Raw genomic sequence first — 23,899 nt, forward strand, 5'->3', positions numbered from 1 at the left:
CCTAGATTGTCAGTTCCTTGAGGGCAGGGATCTACCGACACTAATGTATTGTAATAGTAATGATGATGGTATTTGGTAAGTGTTTACTATGGGCCAAGCACTGTTCTATGTGCTGGGGGGTAGAGGTGATCAGGTTGTCTCACGTGGTGCTCACGGTCTTAGTCTTCGTTTTTCAGATGGGGTAACTGAGGCCCAGAGAAGTGAAGTGACTGCCCAAAGTCACACACCTGATAAGTGGCAGAGCCAGGATTAGAACCCACAACCTCTGATTCCCAAGCAAGTGCTCTTTCCACTAAGCCACACTGTGCTTAGTACAGTGCTTTGCACCCAGTAAGCGGTCAATAAAAGTTCTGTCCTCCCTCCTGCTTAGCTTGTAAGCCCCATGTAAGCCCTGAGCAAGGCACCTGTAAAATGGGGGTTAAGACTGTGAGCCTCATGTTGGACATGGACTTTGTCCAACCTGATTAGCTTGTCTCTACCCCAGCGCTTAGCACAGGGCCTGGCGCATAGGAAGTTCTTGACAACGACCATAAAAAAATTCAAAGGAACCCAAACAGACAAGAAGAAATTCCTGAATTTACCCATCTCTACCCAGAGTGCGCCTGGTTTGTCCACCTGGATCATAGTTTCTCTCTTCCTCCACACCTCTCTCTCTCTCTCTTTCTCTCTACCTCTCTCCTTCCCCAGCCCTCATTTAAAACAATAAATTCGACACCCATATTTTGTGGTTGCCCAGGTAGAATCAATCAATCAATCACTAGTATTTAAAAAGTGTAAAAGGCACCCCACGAAATGCTTGGGAGAGCGTGTTTTCTGGCAAGAGAAAACAAAGAGGGTTTTCAACTTCTTTTTCGATTCCTCTTTATACCCCGAAACGTGTCTGTTGGATAGTCAGGGTCTGATACCCTGTGACAGTAGATTCTCAGATAGACCTTCAGCTGGCTTAGGGGTCTCCTGGATTGATAATTCTCTGCCCAGGGATTCTTATCTGCCTCATTTCTGATCTGCTAATCTGCACATAGAACTGTCTTCCCCATCTCTTATCTGCTAGGACAACCAGGGAGAGATGGTCTGTGGGTTTTTTATTTTTCTCCATGGGCCCAGCTCCTCCTTGAGCTGGACACTCAGCTCGGCTCCCTCCTGCTGTTCAGTAGGCAGTAGGCAGACACGCTTGCTAAAAGGGTCATCAAGAACAGCTCCGGTAGAGATACCAAAGGGATGAGAGCCTCCCAGGGCAGCAACAGGGTGAGGAGACAGGTTGGGGAGGGGGGAAGAACTTGTCACGCAGCCTGGCAATCATCTGGGGGGGCAAATTCTCATGGGAACGGGCCGCCTGGAGACATAGATTCAAGAGAGGCAGGTCGGACTCAGTCTCTGTCCCATATGGGGCTCACAGACTAAGTAGTCGGGACAGCAGGAAATAATGATTGTGGTATTTGTTAAGCACTTACTATGTCCCCCACACTGTACTAAACCCTGGGTGGATACAAGTAAATAAGGTTGGACACAGTCCCTGTCTCAGGTGGGGCTCACAGTCTCAATCCCCGTTTTACAGATGAGGGAACTGAGGCACAGAGAAGTGAAGTGACTTGCCCAAGGTCACACAGCAGATAAGTGGCAGAGCTGGGATTAGAACCCATCAGGCCCGGGCTCTATCCCCTGTGCCATGCTGCTTCTTGCAGGGTTGGGGTGAGAACCCAGGGCTTCTGATGTTGAGGCTCTTTCCATTAGGCCGCACTGCTTCCTTGTTGCCCAGGACGCATTCAGCTCTGAAGCAGGACTTAGCTGGAAACTGGAGGTGCTGGGAATGGCGGGGGAGGAAATCAATCAGTCAACCGAAATTATCGATTGGTTACTGTGTGCAGATCACCATACCCAGCTTTTGGGAGACTACAATATAATAGAGTTGGTAGAAACGTTCCCTGCCCACGAGGAGCTTCCGATCTAGAGGGGGAGATAAGACATTAATATAAATAATTAAGTTATGGGTAGGGACATAAGTGGTGGGGGGACAAGGGAGGGATGAATAAAGGGTGCAAATCTAAATGCAAGAGCGATGCAGAAGGGTATTGTCCAGGAGAAGTTTGGGGAGGAAATGTGCCGCTGTATCGGGCCAGTTTTTGGGGTTTTTTTGGGGGGTGAGGGGTATTCGTTAGGTCCTTTATGGTATTTGCTAAGCACTTACAACATACCAGGCACAGTTCTAAGTCCTGGGGTAGATACAAGCTAATCTGACACGGTCCCTGTCCCACATGGAGCTTAGAGTGTAAAGGGGAGAGAGAATGGGTATTTCATCCCCATTGTACAGATGAGGAAATTGAGGCACAGAGAAGGTAATGTTGGTATTTGTTAAATGCTAACTATAGGCCGAGCACTGTTCTAAGCCCTGGGGTAGCTACAAGGTAATCAGGTTGTCCCGCGTGAGGCCCACAGTCTTAATCCCCATTTTCCAGATGAGGTACCTGAGGCACCGAGTAGTGAATGACTTGCCTAAAGTCACACAGCTGACAGGTGGTGGAACCGGGGTTAGAACCCATGACCTCTGACTCCTAAGCCCGGGCTCTTTCCATTGAACCACGCTGCTTGAATGACATGACCGTGGCTCAGTGGAAAGAGCAAGGGCTTTGGAGTCAGAGGTCATGGGTTCGAATCCCGGCTCGGCACTTGTCAGCTGTGTGACTTTGGGCAAATCACTTAACTTCTCGGTGCCTCAGTTCCCTCATCTGCAAAATGGGGATTAAGACTGTGAGCCCCACGTGGGACAACCTGATTCCCCTGTGTCTACCCCAGCGCTTAGAACAGTGCTCGGCACATAGTAAGCGCTTAACAAATACCAACATTATTATTATTACATGACCGGTCACACAACAGGCAAGTGGCAGAGCTGGGATTACAATCAGGACTGTGGTCTTTCCACTAGACCGCTCCCTAAAATTACAATTATTATTCTATTATTGCCACTATTATTATTACTATTACTACTGCAATGACTCTCTCCTGTGAATCAAGACCTTATCATGGCAGGAGAGTTTGCATATACCCATGAAACTTAGAGTTAATGTCAATGAGATACTTTCTCTCACCAGGGTTACCCAGAAAGGAAAGTTCTAAGCCGAAGCATCAACGTCGATTCACCTGTGCTGGGCAGCATTGGCATGGGAAACAGTCAGAGGCGGATGATCAAGTGATCAAAATGGTGATCGAAGACAATAGCGGAGACTTAAGTTTTTACCGCGCGGAAGAAGGCATTGTACTCTCCTTAGCGCTTAGTACAGTGGTCTGCACACAGTAAGCGCTCAATAAATACGATTGAATGAATAAACCACATCCGTATTTTTCTTTTAACCAAGAAAACTACGAAAAACCACAGCGTCGCTATGAATCGGAAACGACTCGAAGGCATTTAAAGAAGAAAGACTGCAGTGACTCTTCCTCTCTCCTCCTACTGCTGTTACTGTTCCTTCAGTCGCATTTACTGAGCACTAACTGCTTGCAGAGCACTGTTCTGAGCGCTTGAAATCATAATGGTATTTATTTGAAGGTGGGGAGGATCATCACCGGTCGGATATGAAGAGGGAGGGTGTTCCAGGCCAGAGGCAGGACGTGGGCTAGAGGTCGGTGGTCTAATCAGTTTGGGGGATTCTCCCGCCTCCCCTCCTCACCCAGCATCGTCCACTGACTCTGGTTGTTGCCCTCGTGCTCGATAATAATAATAATAATTATGGTATTTGTTAAGTGATTAACTATGTGCCAGGCACTGTACTAAGCACTGGGGTGGATACAAGCGATGCCAGCTGCCTGCCAAGATTTTCTGAGGGAAAGCTGTGGGCTTTCAAGGCTCCACTGGCAGCTCTGGACTCCGCCGTTGGGCTCGCTGGACACCGGGCTCCCTCTTGAACCCTAGGGGTTGCCAGACCCTCCTCAACCCCCACCCCCCACCCCCAAGGCCGTTCCTTCTACCCCTAAAAGGGGACACCACGGACTCAGGTTTAGCTCTTCTGTCCGCCCCACCCACCTTCCCTGGGGTGGGACAGGGACAGGAACTGTGTCCAACCTGATTGGTCGCTCCATCCACCCCAGCGCTTAGAACAGTGTTCGGCACACACTAAGCGCCTAACAGATACCATTATTATTATTATACTTGTTAAGCGCTTGCTATAGCGACACACAGCAAGCGCTTAACAAGTATAATAATAATGGTATCTGTTAGGCATTTAGTATGTGCCGAACACTGTTCTATGCGCTGGGGTAGATACAAGGTCATCAGGTTGTCCCACGCGGGGCTCACCATCTTCCCCCCTGTTTTACGGATGAGGGAACTGAGGGCCAGAGAAGTGAAGTGGCTTGCCCAAGGTCACACAGGAGACAAGTGGCAGAGCAGGGATTAGAACCCACCTCCTCTGACTCCCAAGCCCATGCTCTTTCCACTAGGCCACACTGCTTGTCACGGTAGCAATACTATTACTACTACTACTACTAATGGTATTTGTTAAGCGCTTAGTATGTGTCAGGCACTATACTAAGCGCTGGGGTTGATGCAAGCAAATGGAGTCGGGCACAGTCCTTGTCCCTTGTGGGGCTCACAGTCTCCATCCCCATTTTACAGATGAGGTAAATGAGGCCCAGAGAAGTGAAGTGATTTGCCCAAGGTCATACGGCAGACAAGTGGTGGAGTCAGGATTAGAACTCATGACCTTCTGACTCCCAGGCCCATGTTCTATCCACTGGAATGATTTGGGGACAGGGATCAGGGCTGAGGGAGGATGGAAAGGGTGGAGGGAGAGCAAAGGGAAGAGAGCGGGGAGAGGAAAGGGGCGAGGGGAAGAGGGAGAGAGTGAAGGACCAGGGCGGAGGAGAGGAAGGGAAAGAGGAGAAGGAAGAGACAGAGATAGGAAGATGGAAGAGACAGGTAAAGAGGAAAGAGAGAGACAGAGGTCCAGAGGCACCCAGACAAGCAGAGGCAGGGAGAGACGATGATGAGGAGCCAAGAGACAGAGGCATGAAGAGATGACAGAGAGATAGATAGAGAGAGAGAGAGAGACCACAAGAAGGTGGAGGGAGAAAGAGAAGTGCAGTGACAGAAGAGAGGGAGAAGAGACAAAGAGAGAAAAGAGACGGGGGAGAAACCAGAAAACATTTCTCCCCCAGCTTTCCTCAGCCCCGTCCCCTCCTCCCTCTTCCATCCCGAGTCCGTGTGTGCGTGTATGTGTGTGTTTGTGTGTACACGCGCCCGGACTCTTTCCCAGATCTAGACAACCTGTATCCGCCCCCCGCCGCCAGTGATTAATCCCATTAATTGCATTCTCCTGAATCCCCTCTTCTCCTTCCTCCTCCCTTCCCTCCTCCTGCCCTTCCTCCTCCCCCTCCTCCTGTCCCTGCTCTTCTTCCTCCTCCTCCTCCTCCTCCTCCTTCTCCTCCCCCTTCCCCTCCCGCTCCTGCCCCCTGCCCCTCCCGTTCCTCCATCGGTCGGTCCTCTGGGGAGGGGAGGGGACAGAGCAGGTCCACCCCAACACCCACGGCCCCGCCCCGGTAATCCCTCTGGGCAAGTCAGGGACCCCGCGGGGCGCCCGCCGGTCCAGGACCCCTCCCCAAACATCCCCATCTGCCCCAGGGCGAGCCAGGACGGGCCCCCATCCTTAACCACCTCATCTCCTCCAGGGCGAGCCAGGACCCCCTCCAACCCTTAACCACCCCAATCCCCCCAGGGCGAGCCAGGACCACCTCCCCAACCTTTAACCACCCCATCTCTCTCAGGGCGACCCAGGACCGCCCCCCACCCTTAACCACCCTAACTGCCCCAGGGCGAGCCAGGACACCCCCATTAACCGGCCCGTCTCCCCCAGGGCGGACCAGGACCGCCCCCCACCTTTAACCATCCCAACTCCCCCAGGGCGAGCCAGGACCCCCTCCCTCCGCCCCCCAAACCCTTAACCACTGCATCTCCCCCAGGACAGATAGGACACCCCCATTAACCACCCCATCTCCCCCAGGACATGCCAGGACCTCACCCCCGCCCCCACCACTTAACCACCCCACCTTCCCCAGGGTGTGTACGGGGGGCATTGGGGCCGTCTCTGGGGGCTCGAAGAGTGGCCAGTGGGATCGAGTGTGTGTGTGTGTGTGTGTGTGTGTGTGTGTGTGCGCGCGCTAACGTGTGTGACAGAGCGTGTCAGCGTGCTAACCGCTCTGCCCGGGAGTGTGCATTTGTGTGTGTGTGCGTGTGTGTGTGTGTGTGTGCGCTCGTGTCAGGGTCCGTCTACTTCCAGAAATCTAAACCCAACACTTGGGGCACAATCAAAACCCATTCAACAGAAAAGCCGGGTGGGAGGAGGAGGAGGAGGAGGAGGAGGAGGAGGAGGAGGTGGTGGTGGAGGAGGTGGTGGAGGAGGAGGTGGTGGTGGAGGTGGAGGCGCTGCCTTTGGAGGCAGAGGGGAGAGTAAGACTGACATGTCAGCAGCAATGCAGATGGTGATGGGAAGCGCACTTGCTGGAGAATTAAGTGTGTATTGTGTTCCTGCGTGCGTGTGTGTGTGTGTGTGTGTGTGTGTGATGGGGCTCTATTCCTGCGCCCCCCCCCAACACACTTCCTCGTCCCTCTTTCTCCCTCCAGCTCTGTCTCTTCTCCCTCTTCCTCTTTCTTTCTCACACACAGACACACACACACGCACCCTCGTCCCTCTTTCTCCCTCCCGCTCTGTCTCTTCTCCCTCTCTCTCTGTCTCTCTCTTTCTCTCACACACACCTCCTCTCTCCCCTCCTCTCTGATTTCTTCCTCTGTCTCCCTTTCTCCTTTCCTCTCCATCTCTCTCCCCTTCTGTCTTCTCTCTCTCTCTCCCCCCCCCCCCCCCACACACTCTTTCTCTCTCTCTCCTTCGTCTCTTCCCCTCTCTCTGTCTCTCTCTCTATCCACCCCCCCCCCCCACCCGCCCCTCATTCAGATTTGGCTTCCCACCTCTCAGGGATGCCAGTGTCAGGAATGGTATAGCCAGACCTTTTCTGAATTATTTATAGCCCGGTGCCAGCTGTTTTCGATTCTTCTCGTGTTCACTCTGTCGGGAAATGCGGGTTTTTCTCCTCCTTCCTTTTTTAAAAGGACTCGATTTCTTTTTTTGGGGGGGCCCCCCGTTTTCTCCCCCTCCCCACCACGCTGCCTGATAACCCTCCCCTCCCCCCGCCGCTCTCTTCCTCCCTCAGGCAGGGGAGACTTTGGAAATGACCAGTGCTCCACGAAGGGGCAGAGCCCGCGTCCACCTGCCCCGAGTCCAGCGACGTCCGCTGCAGCGCCGGGAAAACCGAACCGTAATTACCGATCGACAGTCGCGGCCCCAAGGACCAGCCCCGACCGAGCAATTGGTTTGGAATCTGCATTGTGCTCTTGCCTCCATCCTCTAAGCCCCATGTGAAGCCAACCTCTCTCTCTCCATCTCTCTCACTACAAGACCTGCTACCTGGAGCCAATTCGGATTTCCTCGTGGTGGTTTTTTGTTTTTTTGTTTTGTTTTTTTCCTTCTCCCTTTCCCTTCCGTTCTTTCCTGGTCGTCTCCGGGTGGATATGCGGGCACTATCAACATGCTGACCTCCCTCCCCCAGCCGGCTAGAGGTTCTGCTTGTACAGCCCAAGGTAGGAGAGATCGGATTTCTTCCCCTCTTTTCCCTCCGGCCCCCCCCCCCCCCCGTCCCCCGCCCCGGGGAAAGACCCCGGCCCAGCTCCTTGCTTGAGGGACCACCCGTTTGAGATCTCTCTTAGAGACCCCGGTCTCCGCCGCTTTGGAGAACAGGCCCTATGTCTTAGACTAGTAGCCGTTGGGTCCTGGTCACCAAACGGTTATGGGGATTTTCATTTGGGGTTTTTGGGTTTTTTTGCTTTTTCGGTGGGGAGGGGGACTAACCTTGGGTACCCCCAGAGAGAAAAGGTGACTCGCCCCCCTCCCCTTTGATCCTTCTGCTTCATCAAACAGGTTTTTTTTTTTCTGCAGGGGAGCAGGGTTGGGGTGAGGGGAGTGGGAGGGAGCGAGAAGGGAGGAGGCGTGTGCAGATGGGGCAGTGGAACCTGTAGGTTTTTTGGGTGCTTTTTTTTTTTTTTGAGGTAAATGGCAACCCAGTGAACTCCCGAGTTGGCCTCTTTCCTTGCTGCCCGAATTTTGCAGGGAGAAAGGGTGTGGAATGCTTTTTCTGTGTTCTCCCCAACTGAATTTGTCTGTTGCTCCGTGTCATTGCTTCTCAACTGCCTTCTCCTCTCCCCTCCACCTCCCCCACCCCAACGTTTCCGAGCCTTTTTGCATCCTTGCTGGAGTCGAAGGAACACGGTTATCGTGGTATTGAATCCCACTTGCTGTCTGTGGGGGCTTGGACTTTTAGAACAGCCTATTATTGCCCAAAGGGGAGAGATGGGGTCTGGGGTGGCTCGAGACAGGTGGAAGGGGACCCCAGGGCCAGGTCTTTTCCCTTCAAATTTGGGGTGCATTAATTCGTTTTCGGCTGGCATCGTCTTTCCGCCTGCCCATCTATTTATACACTCCAACACACACACACACACACACACACACACACACACACACACACACGCGCGCGCAAAGATCCTCCATGCAAACTGGGACTTGAAGTCTCCTGCAAAATGGCTCTTTGCAGAGTTCCGACGGGCTGGGCGTTTGCTGGGGCCACCGAATTGGCCACGTGAGTCTTTGTGTTAAACAAAGAGATCTGTTCCGTGTGCATGCGTGTGCAGGGCCCCCCAAAATAGCCTAGAGCTTAGTACAGTGCTCCAAACATAGGCGCTCAATAAATACCATCAAGTGATTGATGGCACCTCTCGGGCAGGTGGCCAATGAGATGCACGTTGGGTGTGGCGGAGGGGCTGTCACCTCAACAAGTGCCAGTGGATGGAGGATGCTGGCCTTCGGCGAGGCTGACTGGTGCTCTGATGTGGACCCCCCCTAGAAGGGACGATACCCCAAAGCCTGGCAGGTGGGCTTGGGAATCCGGGTCCTAGAAACGGTGATGCCCCAAAGATCGGCCAACCCTCAGAAGGGGTGCGCCCCCGCCCACAAAGCTGGCCCAGGGAACCTGGGAACCAGGCCCCAAGGGGAGAGAGCGACGGTCGTCGCCAGTCTGTGGAGTCTCCAGGTTGAGATGTAGTAATGGAGTTTAGATGCCCTTGGCCGAAGCACCGGGAACAGCCCCCTGAGAGCACGCGACCCTTCCCCTTATTCTAAGGCTCCATCGATAGATGGGTTCAGAAGTCTCGGAAGAGCCTCGGGGCCGGGGTACCGGGCGGTCCACCGTAGAGGACCGGTGCGAACCAAGCGGTCAAATTCCACCCAGCGTCCAGTGGTCGGGAGGGAGAAAGTCCCTCGGGTGCCAAGAAGAGGAGGGTCCTTGCTCACTCTGCCTAGAGCCCACCTCCACCCCAGCAACGATAGCATGGGCGGGCTCTTCACCGAAGCTTCCTCCTCCTCCTCCTTGAAGGAGAGCTGATGGGAGCCCTGAATCGACCTCCGGAGGAACCACTAGAAGGAGGGGAGGAAACTGGGAGCTGGAGAGGAGGAGAGAGGAAGGAAGGGGAGAGGGAGAAAGAGGAGAGATCTATCTGTTGGGTGGGCGAGGGGCTGGAACTGGTGTGGGTCTCACCAAGCCAGGGTAGGTGGGAGAAAGACGGGGCATCGCCATTGTGGTGGCGTAGGGGAGGTAGCGGGCATGGCCAATCTGGGGGCGTGGGAGAGGCAGCGGGTATGGCCTGGGGGCGGGAGCGGGCATATCTACTGCCTACTGTCGGGGAGGGAGGGGCCAGGTATGATTCAGGCCTCGACGCCCCTGCATCTGCTCTAGTGTAAAAGTATTTGGGAGATCGGGTGAGAGGCAGGGATGAGGCTTCAGTCCTTCTTGCGGGGGCTGGCTGGGGTCGCTCTGAGTCTCGTCTCCCCCCCTCCCCAATCTGGGCTGATTCCCCACTACAGAGAGGGTCGGGGGTCCAGGCCTGTTGGGGGGATGTGGGCCGGAGAGAGCCCTCCTGACACGGTCAGCCCAAACGGCTTCCAGGAATAAGGAATAAGGTGGAGGATCTGTGTCGCCTTAGCACTTGGATTTGTTTCCTTGATTTCGCCCTCCCTCAGCCCCTCAGCCCTTAGTTCTACCTCCGTCATTTATTTATTCACGATAACCTTCTATCTATCTCAGTGCTTAGAACAGTTGCTTGGCACATAATAAGTGCTTAACCAATAACATTATTATTATTACTATTTTATTAATGTCGGTAAGCTCACTGTGGGCAAGGAGCGCGTCTTCCCGCTCTATTGTACTGGACTCTCCCCAGCGCTCTGTACCGTGCTCTGCATACAGGAAGCGCTCAATAAATACCACTGATTGATGGATTGGTTGAGGGTCTGGGCCTCCAGCGAGGAGATCAGGAGACAGATTAAGCCTGACGGGACACTCTAACCCTCCCACCCTACTCACTCCCTCCCACCCCCCTCCCCTCCACATCACCAGGGTCTTCGTCTGCCTGTGGGCTGGTATTCCCCTCTCGGTTTAGGGGTCTGGAGGAGGTGGGGGCCTGGGGAGAGGAGGAGGAGAGGGCCTGAGAAGGAGCTTAGTACAGTGTTTTGCACACAGTAAGCGCTCAATAAATAAGTTTGAGTGAATGAGCCGGGAGCCCCCCAGTTCCTGTTGGACGACAGCCCTGCCTGCAGTTCTGCTCGGCCCCTGGCTCTGGGATGACTCCTCTGTCCCTCTCCCCGCCGGTAGGGCCCTCTTCCAGTCCTCCAACTCAAATCCACCGACCAATTCTGTCCGACCCCAGAGGGGACCTTCTGGCTGTGGGCGGAGGCCTCGATCATTCGGCGCTTACTCTGTGCCAAGCAATGGACTTAGCGTTGAGGTGGATACCCGACCAACCGCTCGCTGCCAGCCTTGGGCCTGGGTGCTGAGGAAAGCTCCAGGGTTTGTCCCTGTCACTTGTGGAGAGAGGGTCGGGCTGGCGCCCCGGCGGTGGGGGATTAGGGGGTTGGGAAAAGAGGCCTCAGTGTTCTCCCGAAGCTTTTAAACACTGGTCTCGAGCCCTTTGTAGGGGCCAGGGCAGAGAGCAAGGGCTGCGGGGCAAGGGTCTGGGCCCACAGGGGCTCAGAAGGATGGGAAGAGAAAACAGGCCCGAGGCCAGCAGGAACTCCTCTAGTTCTCAGCCCACGGCTGGGAGTTGGACCATCTATTTTTCTTCAGGTGGTAGGAAAAATTGGGCCCAATTTAGGCTTCTCCTACCTTCCTCCTCCCCCCCTCTTTTTCCTCCTCCTCCTCGTTTTCCCCTTTTCCTTCCTCCTTCCCTTCTTTTCCCTCCTCCTCCTTCCCTCAACTAAACCCTCACTGCCTCTTCTCCCACTCCCTTCCGCATCACCCTTCCACTTGGATTTGTTTTCTTTAGTCACCCCTCCTTCAGTCCCACAACACTTATGTCCATATCATCCATCACTCAATCATTTAATGAATAACTCCCCGCCTAGACTGTGAGCTTGTTGAGGGCAGGGAACATGTCTACCCACTCTATTATACTATACTCTCCCAAGTGCTCACCAGTGCTCTGCACACAGTAAGCACTCAATAAATGGATTTGATTGATTCTTCTTTCTTCTCCTCGTGTGCTTCTTCTTCCTCCTTCCTCTTCCCCTTTTTCTTCTTCCTTCTTCCTCCTCTCCCTTTTCCTCCTCTTCTTCCTCCTCCCCATTTTCCTCCCCTTCTTCCTCCTCTCCATTTTCCTCCCCTTCTTCCTCCTCTTCCTCCTCCTCCCAGCTCTTCCCACCCCCTCCTGAAGAATTCTAGAAATTTCTTCATTTCGACGAGGCAGATTTTCTGTCTCTGCCACTGTCACCGGAGAACACGTGGGTGGCATATTGGAAAGGCTGGCTGCGTGTGTGTGTGTGTGTATCCCCGTGCGCATGTGTGACTCTGTATGACAAGCCATGAAAACGTCGTCTGCAGGGACGGAGATCAAAATAGTTCCTGGTCTAACGAGCCTTGAAGACACCTCAGGTGGCCCCGTGGCCCGAGGAGAGAAGGATTCCCGGGGCGAGGGTGTGCCAGGCGGGCGGGGGTGACAGCCTCCAGCCGCAAGCGTGAAGGAAAGGGCTGTATTCGGAGCCCAGAGTCGGTTGGGGAGTGAAGGGCTCGGGGTGGGTGTCGGGGGCTGCCGGAAGGGTGGAGGGTGCAGGGGGCAGAGTCTTGGGGGGCCGCCTGTGTCCTGGGGGGTGGGCGATCCTGGGAGCAGAGGCTGGCATTCAGTGGGGCACAGATGGGTTTTGAGGGGCTGGGCAAACTCTAGATTTTTGGCATCTGATCCTGCCAGTAGCTTTTCCTCCTCCTCCTCCTCCTATCTCCCACCCTCCGAGGTTGTGAGTCAGGGATTCCTCCCACCGAGATGGTGAGCTCCCATGTGGGTCATGGACCCATCCTATTGTCTCTTTTCCACCCCAGGTCTCAGCACAGTGCATGACACAGAGTAAAAGCTTACCAAATCCTTTAACCTCTTAACTGGAGCGGGGGCGGTGTTTAAAACGGGGAGATTCATTTTTGGCTAGCAGCTCTGGGGCCTGGTGGGTGGACCGTTGAAGGAGGGCAAAAACTCTGGCTTAAGCGAGTCGATTTGCATTATCTGTGATTCTCAGTTAACCGCACCATGCCTTTCCCTCATCGCCGCGGATAAGGGGGAGTGCGTACACGTGCACGGGGCAAACGCACATGTAGGTGAACGCAAATCCCCATGCGGTACATGGTGTGGAGAATCAGCGATGGAACTGGGGGGACCTGGGACACAAGCTGCTCGTCATAAAGGAAAATGTCTGCGTTTCCTCCCCGGCTTCCTCCGCCTCCTCCGCCTCTCCTGTTTTCCCTTTCTTCTCCCTCTCCCCTTCTGTTCCTCCAGCCCGACCTGCTCGCCACCCCCCTCCCCCTCCTCTCCTGTTCCGGCAGCTTTTTTGGGTCGGCCCTTCTTCTTTCCCGTGACCCCTGCTTTGGCCCGGTTGAGGTTTCTGGCCTCCTCTTCCCCCTTCAGCTGGGCCGCTCTGCTCCGTCTCCACCTCGCGCTCTGCCACCCACTCCAAGATTTCTCTCCCTTTGTCTTCTCCGTTTTCCCCCCCACCCCGCTGTTCTCCCAGGCCCCCACTCGTTCCCTCCCCATCCAGATCAGTCGCCCTCCGCTCCTTTTGCCTCCCAAGACCGCCGGACCTTTCTGGTTCTCACCTTCCTCTCCCTCCTTTCTCTCACCCCAGTCTTTCCCCCGGCCCTCCCAGGACCCCTGACCCAGCATCAGGGGGTCAGCGAGATCGGCGCTACCTTTGGCCAGGCTCTGGAAAGGGTGGACAGAGGAGGTGCCGGTGAGGGATTTCTCTTCCCAGAAGCCACTGAAAGAAGCTCGGTCTGAGGTCCGGCAGGGCCTGGGGAAGGGGCAGGGCCTGGGCCTCGATGGAGGGAGAGACCGTTGCAGCTTGAGAGGGTGGAGTGGAGGGGAGGGCAGAGGCGAGGCAGCGGGAGGAAACTAGGTGTGGGCGAACCCCGGCCCGGACTTCACCCGCCCCCCGCCATTTCCCTCCCACTCCCTCTCCTCCGTCTTGCATATCGCTGTGGCCCAGTGGCAACGGCAAGGGACCGGGAGTTAAGAACCCTGGGTTCCAGCCCCTGCTCGGCCACTCGCCGGCCGCCTGACCCCGGGCAAGTGGCTCCGCTTCTTTGGGCCTCACCTTCCTCGTCTCTAAAGTGGGGCTCGTATCTCCCCCTGTGTTCGGCGCAGTGCCGGGCACAGGGTAAGTGCTTAAATGCTATTATTATTATTTAGCGTTCCACTTCATTCCTTCGCCTGCTCTCCTCTAGCTCTGATTCCCCCACCCCCGCCACCGCACATGTCTCTGCAGGCGGTCCGGGGGTGGGCGGCGAGGGGGAGGAAGCAAGGCTCCATAGCTGTCTCCGTGCCTGTAGCTCCGCTTGGCAACGCCTGGCCACTGGGGAACCTACCCCTGCCCTACCCTGCCACTCAACCCTCACCCCCATGCCCCGCCATGTCCTAGTCAACAGGGGGGCAGTGGCTGGAAACGGAGCCCTCCCCTCCTCCGCCAGTCAGCCCTCACCCCCACGTCCTGCCACGGCCTGGCCCCTGGGTTGGGGAGAGGGGAGGGCAATAGCTGGAAACAAAGTCCTGCCCTACCCCGCTTCTCAGCCCTCACCCCCATGCTTTCCTGCCACGGCCTGGCCACCGGGGGCAATGGGGCAGGGATCGTGTCCACCAACTCCGTTAAACTGCGCTCTCCCAACCGTTCAGTACAGTGCACTGCATACAGGAAACGCCTGATAAATACGATTAATGGAATGGAAACAGAGCCCTGCCCGCCACCCGCTCAGCCTTCACGACCAGGCCCACCCATGGCCTGGTCACTAGGGGATAGCAGCCGGAAACAGAGACTTGTCACCCGCTTAATAATGACAATGATAACGACGGTAATATTTAAGCACTTACTCTGCGCCGAAGACTAGGGTAGAGAGCAGCCAAGCAGGTGGGGGCACAGTCCCCGTCCCACATGGGGTCTGAGGAAGGAGATCGGTTTTTGAACCCTGCTTTGTAGATGAGGAAACAGAGGCGCAGAGAAGTCACGTGGCGGAGCCAGGATTAGAACACGGTCCTCCTGATTCCCGGGCCCCGTCTCTTTCCTCTCGGCTGTGCTGCTTCTGAGTCGCCCCTCAAACCCATGCCCCGAGATGGAGGAGAAATCTTGTTGCTTCTGGGAGCCATAGGAACTGGGGACCCCCTGGACCTCGATGGAGCAGTGAGCACAACCTGGACTCTAACCAAAAGAAGCAGCGTCGCTTAGTGAATAGAGCCCGGGCCTGGGAGTCAGAAGGATTTGGGTTCTAATCCCAGCGCCAATACTTGTTTGCTGTGTGAGTATGGGCAAGTCACTTCACTTCTCTGGGCCTCAGTTACCTCATCTGTAGAATGGGAATTAAAAGTCTTAGCCCACGTGGGACAGGGACTGTGTCCAACTGGACAGTTTTATCTACCCCTTAGATTGTGTTGTATCTACCTGCTTAGAAGAGTGCTTGGCACATAGTAAGCTCTTAACAAGTAACATAATTATTATTATCATTGTTATTAATAACCAGAGATCTCTCCCTGCCTGGACCAGGAGGGGCCACTTTTTCCTTCCTACTGGGGTGGCTTCTTGTCCAGTTTTTTACCCCAGTCTCCGTCTCCCATCCAGCTGGTCCACCCCGTCCAGCTTGGGAAGGGTGTCGGACACCCCTCTGATCAATAATGCCTGGCACATAGTAAGCGCTTTACAAATACCGTAGTAATTATTATTATTAGTTATCGTTAGTACCCCGCTTCTCTACGTCAAGGCTCGGAAGAGGGGCGGGACCCCCCTCGCCCAACCCCCAAAACTTACCCTAGGTTCTGTGGATCGCCACTGAAGGTTCAATGTGACGTCATTAGGTGATGATAACTGTGGCACTGGTTAAATGCTTACTACGTGCCAAGCACTGTACTAAGTGCCGGGGTAGATACAAGATTACCAGGTCTCACACAGGGCTCACAGTCTAACAAGGAGGGAGAGCAGGGATGGAATCCTTATTTTGCATTTAAGGGAACTGAGGCATAGTGAAATGAAGCGACTTGCTTCCTTAAGTAGGAGGGAGACCGGGGATCGAATCCCTATTTTGCAGATGAGGGAACCGAGGCACAGAGAAATGAAGCCACGGCAGGAGCCGGGATTAGAACCCAGGTCCTCTGGCTCCCGGGCCCGGGCTCTTTCCACTAGGCCCAGGTCCCACCGCATAATCCGCGTAACGAGGTGACATCACCCAGGCCTACCACTTCCGGGTTGATCGCACGCCCCGCGCTATTCATGAGAGCCACCGATGGCCGGCCCCCACTCTCCTTCGCTCGCCCCCCACCCCACCGCCCACCTGCTCTCAGCATGAAGCCCCTGATCCGTGCACCCACCAGCCCACGGAATAAAGCTGGGCCCTGCTGTTTCAGCTCATTCTATGGCAACGAAAAATTACTCACTCCAGGCTCTCCGTCTTTACCAAGACGTGGATTTTCCTCGAGGCCGCTCCTAAATTGCTATGCAGAAAGGCCCCGGGGTTTCCGTGGGACCCGACTCTCTTCTCTTTTTTTGTTGAGTTTTTTTGTTAGTGGGCTTGAAATAAAGAGCTGGGCCAGAGAGCTCCCCATCGGGCTTGGGCAAGCGGGAGAGAGCCCCTTAGGGGTTAGTCTAAGTGGCGCTTTGGGTTTGGGCCTGGCAACCGGACGGTCGGTGGAGCCGTGTGGAGCCAGGTAGCCGGGTAACTACCTGGACGCCCACTGTCACAGTTGGGAGTGGATCAGCCAATATTCAACCCGTTCCCTCTCTCTCACGCCTTTCAAGGACCTACCATTCTCAGTCCATTTAAAACCTTCTTGAGCCTACTGGAATCCTGAATTCTTCCCCGCTAACAGCCCACAGTAACCATCTTCTTTATCATTATTTTATTGTTATTATTACTAACACTAATAGTATTATTATTAACTAATATTATTGCTTGGGAGAGTACAAAATAACTATATAACAGACACATTCCACGGTGAGCTTACAGCCTAGAGGAGGAGACAGGCAATAATATAAATAAATAAGATTATAGATTTTAGGTACTGTGGGGGTGGAAGGGGGATGAAGAAAGGGAGCAAGTCAGGGAGATGTAGAAGGGAATGGAAGAAAAGGAAAAGAGGGTTTAGCCAGGGAAGTCCTCTTGGAGGAGATCTGTCTTCAATAAGACTTTAAAGGCGGGGGAAAGTAACTGTTTTGTCAGATACTAATAATAATAATTATGGTATTTGATAAACTTTTACTCTGTGCCAAGCACTGTTTTAAGCACTGGGGTAGATACAAGGTAATCAGGTTGTCCCACGTGAGGCTCACAGTCTTAATCCTTTACAGTCTTACCTGTTACAGGTGAGGTAACTGAGGCCCAGAGAAGTTAAGTGGCTTGCCCAAGGTCACACAGCAGACAAGTGGCAGAGCGGGAATTAGAACCCACGTCCTCTGCCTCCCGAGCCTGTGCTCTTTCCACTGAGCCATGCTGTCGGATATGAGGAGGGACAGCGTTCCATGCCAGAGGCAGGACATGGGGGAAATGCCACACACAATTCCGCTTGGGGCTTGCAGTGAGAGAATAGGTATTGAATCCCCATTTCACAGATGAGGAAACTGAGGCACAGAGCAGCTAAGTGACTTGCCCAGGATCACCCAGCAGTCAAGTGGCAGAGTCAGGATTGGAATGCAGGTCCTCTGATGCCCACACCAACTTTCCCAACTTGACCACATCACCTCTCTTACTGTGCTCGCCCAACAGCTCAACCCACAGTACTTTGCATCCAGTAACCGCTCCGGTCTATGACAGACTCACTAGGTTCTATCTGGCAATTTCCATCTGCCGGCCCACTCCCTTAGATTGTAAACTACCCGAGGGTAAGGGTCCCCTCCTGGGCTTCTATGATAGGTTTCCCCTAGCAGTCAATCAGTCAACACAGAGCTATCTCCTGCCCGCAGAGGTCTCCGCTGGGTGGTGAGATCGGACCTTGGGTGTGAATGCCCCAGACGGAGAATCTCAGGCAGAGTTGCTCAATCGATACTGTCGATTCTGATACTGATATATTCTCTCTCTCTCTCTCTCTCTCTCTCTCTTGCTTCCAATCACTCGTCCACATCCACGCTGTCATTCTTTCACAGCACGGCCTAGCGGAAAGAAGCCAGGTCTGGGGATCAGAGGACCTGGGTTCTAGTCCCGGCTCTGCCACTTGCCTGCTGGGTGACCTTGGGCAAGTCACTTAACTTCTCTGGGCCTCCGTTTCCTCTACTGTAAAATGGGGACTCAATGCCGGGTCTCCCTCCTACATAGAATAGGAACCTCATATGGAACAGGGACTCTGTCCAACCTGATTTAAAAAATTTTTTTTTAATTTTTTTTTTAAAGACCACTTTTCTGCAAGGAGAAAGATAAATAGAGGACTGGTCTCTTTCTTCCTAATTCTACTGCGGGTAGGATTGCGCAGTGAAATCCTCTGGTTGGTACGTGATAGTTCTTGTGATGGGGAGAGAGAGGGTGCAGATGGGGGAAATGACAGGGGGATCTCCTGTCAATCCAAGAACTGATAGCATTTATTAATTAATTACTATTATTTCGATTGATTATTTATTTACTGCAGAGCACTATGCTAGGGGCTGAGTGGACACAAAAGTGCTGTTGTACTATAAGCTCCTGGAGGCAGGGAATGTATCCTCTTTTTTTGTATTTTTTTTAATGGTATTTGTTAAGTCCTTACTATATGCTAGGCACTGTATTAAGTGTTGAGGTAGATAACAGTTAATCAGATTGGGCACAGTCCAAATCCCACATGGGGCTTCACGGTCTTAATCCTCATTTTACATAAGAGATAACTGAGGTCCAGAGAAGCAAAGTGACTTGCCTGTGGTCACACAGCTGACAGGTGGCAGAGCCGGGAGGAGAACCCAAGCCCTCTGACTCCCAGGCCCTTACTCCTTCCACTAGGCCACGTTCTTCAGTCGTACTGTCCGAAGTGCTTAGAAGAGTGCACTGCATCCAATAAATACCATCACAACCATAGAGAAGCTACGTGCCTAGTGGAAAGACCATAGGCCTGGGAGTCAGAGGACTTGGGTTCCACTCCCGGTTCTGCCACTTGTCTGTCGCGTGACCTTGGGCAAGTTATTGCACTTCTCTGGGCCTCAGTTACCTCATCTGTAAAATGGGGATTAAAAGTACTAGCTCCAGGTAAGACAGGGACTGTGTCCAACTTGATTGAGTTTTATCTACCCCTTAGATTGTGTTGTATCTACCTGCGAAATACCTGTTAAACAACTGTTCTCCCTCTTACTTAGAGCGTGAGCCTCATGGGGGACAGGACCTGTGTCCAACCTGAGTATCTACCTCAGGGTTTAGGACAGTAAGCATAGTAAGCACTTAACAAATACAATACTACTAATAATAATCACTACGGGCCAGTCTCTTTCAGCTTCCCGATAGTGGGTGCTGAGCCTTCTTGATCTCTCATTATCATTTTGATCATGCACATTCATTAAGGGCTTATAGGACACCAAGTGCTGAACTAAGCGTTAGGGTAATTACATGAAAATCAATTAAGATACGGTCCCCAGCCCACGAGGGAGCCCTCGTTGAAGTGGGGGAGGGGCGGGATCAGGGAGAAATAAGAGAAAGCCCCATCAACAACGACGAGAAGTCAAAATTTAGCCATCCAAAACATCCGCAGTCCAATACGAAAGGTGAATGCGCCTAGGAACCTTTGAGAAGAACCTGCTATATTCTCTGATCTCCCTCCTACTTCGATTATGAGCCCCATGTGGGACAGGGACTGTGTCCAACCTGATTAGTTTGTAACTAGCCCAGCGCTCAGTACAGTGCCTGGCACATAGTAAGAGCTCAACAATTACTATATTAGTCTTATCTGCTACTAGTTTTCCAGCTTGAAGTGTCGATTGTCCTGGAATCTATCAATTCATCGTATTTAGTAGTTTAAGAAGGGTTAGTATTAGGAACGAAGGTGTTTATAAACCACCTCCTGCCCACTGACCGATGGCATTTATTGAGCACTTACTGCGTGCAGAGCACTGTACTAATCCTGGGAGAGGACGGTGTGGAATTACTATATTAAGCTAACACGCAGAAGGTGAAGTTAGGAGCATTTGAATGTTCGCAGATGATAGATCCTTGATGGGATACTAGAAGAAAGACTGTAATAAGCCACTTTAACCATAAGGAGGGATGATGGCGGGGGAGGGAACGGTATTTATCGAGCAGCCAGTGTGGGGGTATGCACTGTACTGAGCGTTTGGGAAAATCCACATTCCTTCTAAAAAGGAGCTTCCCTTTGGATGGGGGAAACAGACACAAGTACAGTTGATTATACAGTTATGGTCAGAAGGGGCCAACCATTATTTTGTTCCTCCAAAAATCCCTTAGGGCCAATGCTGGGGACCCACTCCGGGGCCAGGTGGACCAGAAGCCTGACCCGGTAGCCGATATAGGACACGTGTGCCGTGTCCCGGTTTGTGTATGACTGGGAAGGCTGTCTGGGTCAGAGGAAGGGAAGGTGAGTAAGAGGAGGAGGTGGCTGACTAAGTCTGTGTGTCAAAAAAGAGAAGGGAAAGGGGACAAGGAGGGAGTGACAGGAGAGGGAGGGAAGAACGGAGCAAGAAGCAGGGAGGAGGCAGGGAGGAGCAAGTGGAGGACCCAGGATCCAAACCCAGTTCTCCCGTCTCCCAGTCCGGTGCTCTTTCCATCAAGGCCAGGCTGCTTCTCTTGCACAGAGGAAGCACTCGACAGATATTAGATCACTGATAATATCCCCCAATTAGACTGTAAGCCCATCATTTGGCAGGGATTGTCTCTATCTGTTGCCGAATTGTACATTCCAAGCGCTTAGTACAGTGCTCTGCACATAGAAAGCGCTCAATAAATACTATTGAATGAATGATCTGTTTATTTTCTCCTTTTTATTTTATTTTTTTGCACCACCTTGAGCAAGCCATTTCATCTTCTCTGGGCCTCTGTTTCCCTATCGGGATAAAGAGAAGGAACCAGTCAATCAGTGGTACTTGCTGAGTGCTTACTTTTTTTTGGGGGGGTGTGTTTTAAACGCTTTTTAGGTGACAAGCCCTGGAGTAGATATAAAAGAAGTAGATTGGACACAGTCCCAGTCCCCCATGGGGCTTTCAGTTTAAGGGAGAAGCAGTGTGGCCTAGTGGAAAGTACCCGGGCCTGGGAGTCAGCGGACCCGGGTTCTAATCCCGCCTCGGCCACTGCCTGCAGGCAAGTCGCTTTGCTTCCCTGTGCCTGTTTCCTTATCTGGAAAATGGGGATTCAATACCTGCTCTCCTGCCTACTTAAGACTGAGAGCCCCATTTGGGACAGGTACCATGGACTAACTTGATGATCTTGTAGTGTGGCTCAGTGGAAACAGCCCTGGCTTGGGAGTCAGAGGTCATGGGTTCGAATCCCGGAAGCTCTGCCACTTGTCAGCTGTGTGACTGTGAGCAAGTCACTTAACTTCTCTGTGCCTCAGTTACCTCATCTGTAAATTGGGGATTAACTGTGAGCCTCACGAGGAACAACCTGATTACCCTGTATCTACCCCAGCACTTAGAACAGTGCTCTGCACATAGTAAGCGCTTAACAAATACCAACATTATTATTATTATTATCTATCCCAGTGCTTGGCACCCAGTAAGTGCTTAACAAAGTCCACTATTATTATAATTATTATTATTATAATTGTTACTGCTATCATTATAATGGAGGGAGGAAAACAGGTCCCCATTTTACAGATGAAGAAACCTAGGCCCAGAGGGACTAAGTGACTTTCCAAGGTCCCACAGCGGGCCAGCGGCAGGACCGGGATTAGACTCCCAGGCCCGTGCTCTTTCCACTAGACCAGAGCGTTTCTTGTTTTCACTGTGGATTTCCAGGGCTTGGGCTTAGGGTTTAGTCTGTAACGTTCCTTCTTGGGAGCTCTTAGAGGGGCCAGACACCAAAGGGGGCCGAGAGTTTCCTCCTCTGCAGAAGCTCGTTGTGGGCCGGGAACGGGTCTGTTTATCACTATACTGTACTCTCCCAAGAGCTTAATAAGTTGCTGTGCACACAGTAAGCGCTCAAAAATACAACTGAATGAACGAACGAATGAATGAACCCCCAGAGGGGCAGCTATTGGCTGGAAATTCCATCCTGATGAAGAAAACGTTATCACTTCCTCCAGTTACCACTCCTCTGTCTTCCTGCCGCTGCAGGAAGGACACCCTCTCCTCCCCTTCCCCCACAGTCCTTTGAGTTGGCACGCCCGAGGTGTCCTTTCTCAAGTATTTAGCACCAGTCCCTCGGTCTCCAAGCCGCCAGCCAAGCCCATCTGACGATTTTACTCGTTCCTGTTCACGGAGAACGTCTTTACTGCTCATCTCTGAGTGGCCTTTCATTTACTCCGGCCTGTCGGGAAGGAAGGGGCTGAGAGTTACACACGACACTCCAGAGAGATCTGGGCCCCGCCTTTGGATGGAAAAGCCCCTCCTGCCTGAGGAGACGTGTCTTAGTTAACCCGGGACGGTGCTACTAATAACCTGTGCCTCAGTTACCTCATCTGTAAAATAGGGAACGAGACTGCGAGCTCCACATGGGGCAGGGGCTGTGTCCAATCTGATTTGCCTGTATCCACCCCAGTGCTTAGTAAAGTATGTGGCTTAACAAATACCACAATTATCATTATTAATAGCTGTGGGACACAACAGGAGCCGACTTTCGGTCCAAGGCGGTCATTCCAACAGGGATAGATATTGAGTGCTTACTGAGCAGTGGGAGAGAAGCAGAGTGGCTCAGTGGAAAGAGCACAGACTTGGGAGTCTTGGGTCATGGGTTCTAATCCCAGCTCTGCCACTTGTCTGCTGTGTGACTGTGGGCAAGTCATTTGCCTTCTCCGTGCCTCAGTTGCCTCATCAGTAAAATGGGGATTAAAACTGTGAGCCCCACGTGGGACAACTTGATTACTTTCTATCTCCCCCAGCGCTTAGAACAGTGTTTGGCACACAATAAGTGCTTAACAAATTCCATTATTATTATTACTGTGTGCAGAGCACTGTATTGGGAAAGTCCAATATAACAGGGTTGTTAGACATGACAGGGTTGTTAGACATGATTCCTGCCCCCAGGGAGATGACGGTCTGCAGATCAGACACGGCCTCCGTCCCAACCCAGGGGCTGGGAATCTAAGGGGAGAGAGATGTCTTCTCCCCATTTGACAGATGAGGGAACTGAGGCCCAGAGAGGGTAAGCAGTTTGCCAGAATGCTGTGCTAGGCCCTTGAGAGAGCACAGTTGAATTGGTAGGCATCATTCCTGCTCTTCCAGAAGCTTCCAGTCTATTGTCGGCAGAACACCGTATTGAGCCATTGGGAGATTACAACAGTTAGACAAGATCCCTTCCCTCAGGAAGTTGACAGTCTATAGTGTGCAGAGCACAAGACCCAAGACTTGGGAGAGGACAATAGTCAGTAGAGCCAACCCTTGCCCTCCAGTAATTTACAGTCTACAGCATGCAGAGAACTGGACTTAGTGGTTGGGAGAGGACAACAGATTTAGTAGAAGTGATCCCTGACTTCGAGGAGCTTACAGTCTACAGTGGGCAGAGCACCGGACCGAGCGCTTGGGAGAGTCCAGTAGGTTTAGTAAACACAATCCCCCCCCCCCCCTCATTTCGCGACAAAATTCCGGGTAAAGGCAGAAGACCAGTAATCTCCGACAACCCCCGGAGTCGGGGGCACGGGGGAACTGCCCGGCGGGGTCCCCAGAGGAGGGATGAAGCCGGTTTGTGTGGACTCTACATCCATGAACCGAAAGAGATTTAAACGGAATTCACGACCCAGAAGGTATTTACACTGAAAGGCGATGAACACCTCCGGGAGGAGTGTTCGCCCGGCAGTAAGCGCACTCCGTGCCCACAGCCCACTTCCCAAGGGCCCTGCCGAGCTTTCAAAACCTTGAACCCAGCAACATCTCCGAGGAGAGAGACGGCACAGGGCTGTTGAGAGCACGCCACAACACCCGATGAGGGAAGGAAAATCCTCTCCCGTCTCTAGGATAAAAGTGTGGGCCTTTGAATTAGAAGCCCTTGGAGGGGTATCGGTAAAAACCAGAGGAAAGAGACAGATAGCCGGTCAGAAAGGGAATGTGTCTGTTACACTGTACTCTCCCAAGCGCTTAGTACAGTGCTCTGAGCACAGTAGATGCTCAATAAATACCACTGAATGAACACAAAGGTCCTCCACGATGAAGAAGAAAATGTTAGAGTGGGTGGGGGAGTCAGCAGC

General features: G+C 52.9%; 1 protein-coding gene across 1 annotated transcript in view; it reads left to right on the top strand.

The window, feature by feature from the left end:
* The first annotated feature begins 6,935 nt into the window (after window positions 1–6,935).
* GRIN2B (glutamate ionotropic receptor NMDA type subunit 2B) overlaps window positions 6,936–23,899 on the top strand; it is a 107,317-nt gene continuing 90,353 nt past the window's right edge. The window contains exon 1 of the mRNA XM_029054503.2: window positions 6,936–7,621. The gene's annotated coding sequence lies outside the window, so the exon portion shown is untranslated. The remainder of the gene's footprint in view (window positions 7,622–23,899) is intronic.

Source organism: Ornithorhynchus anatinus, chromosome X4 (genome assembly GCF_004115215.2).
Source record: "Ornithorhynchus anatinus isolate Pmale09 chromosome X4, mOrnAna1.pri.v4, whole genome shotgun sequence".
NCBI lineage: Eukaryota > Metazoa > Chordata > Mammalia > Monotremata > Ornithorhynchidae > Ornithorhynchus > Ornithorhynchus anatinus.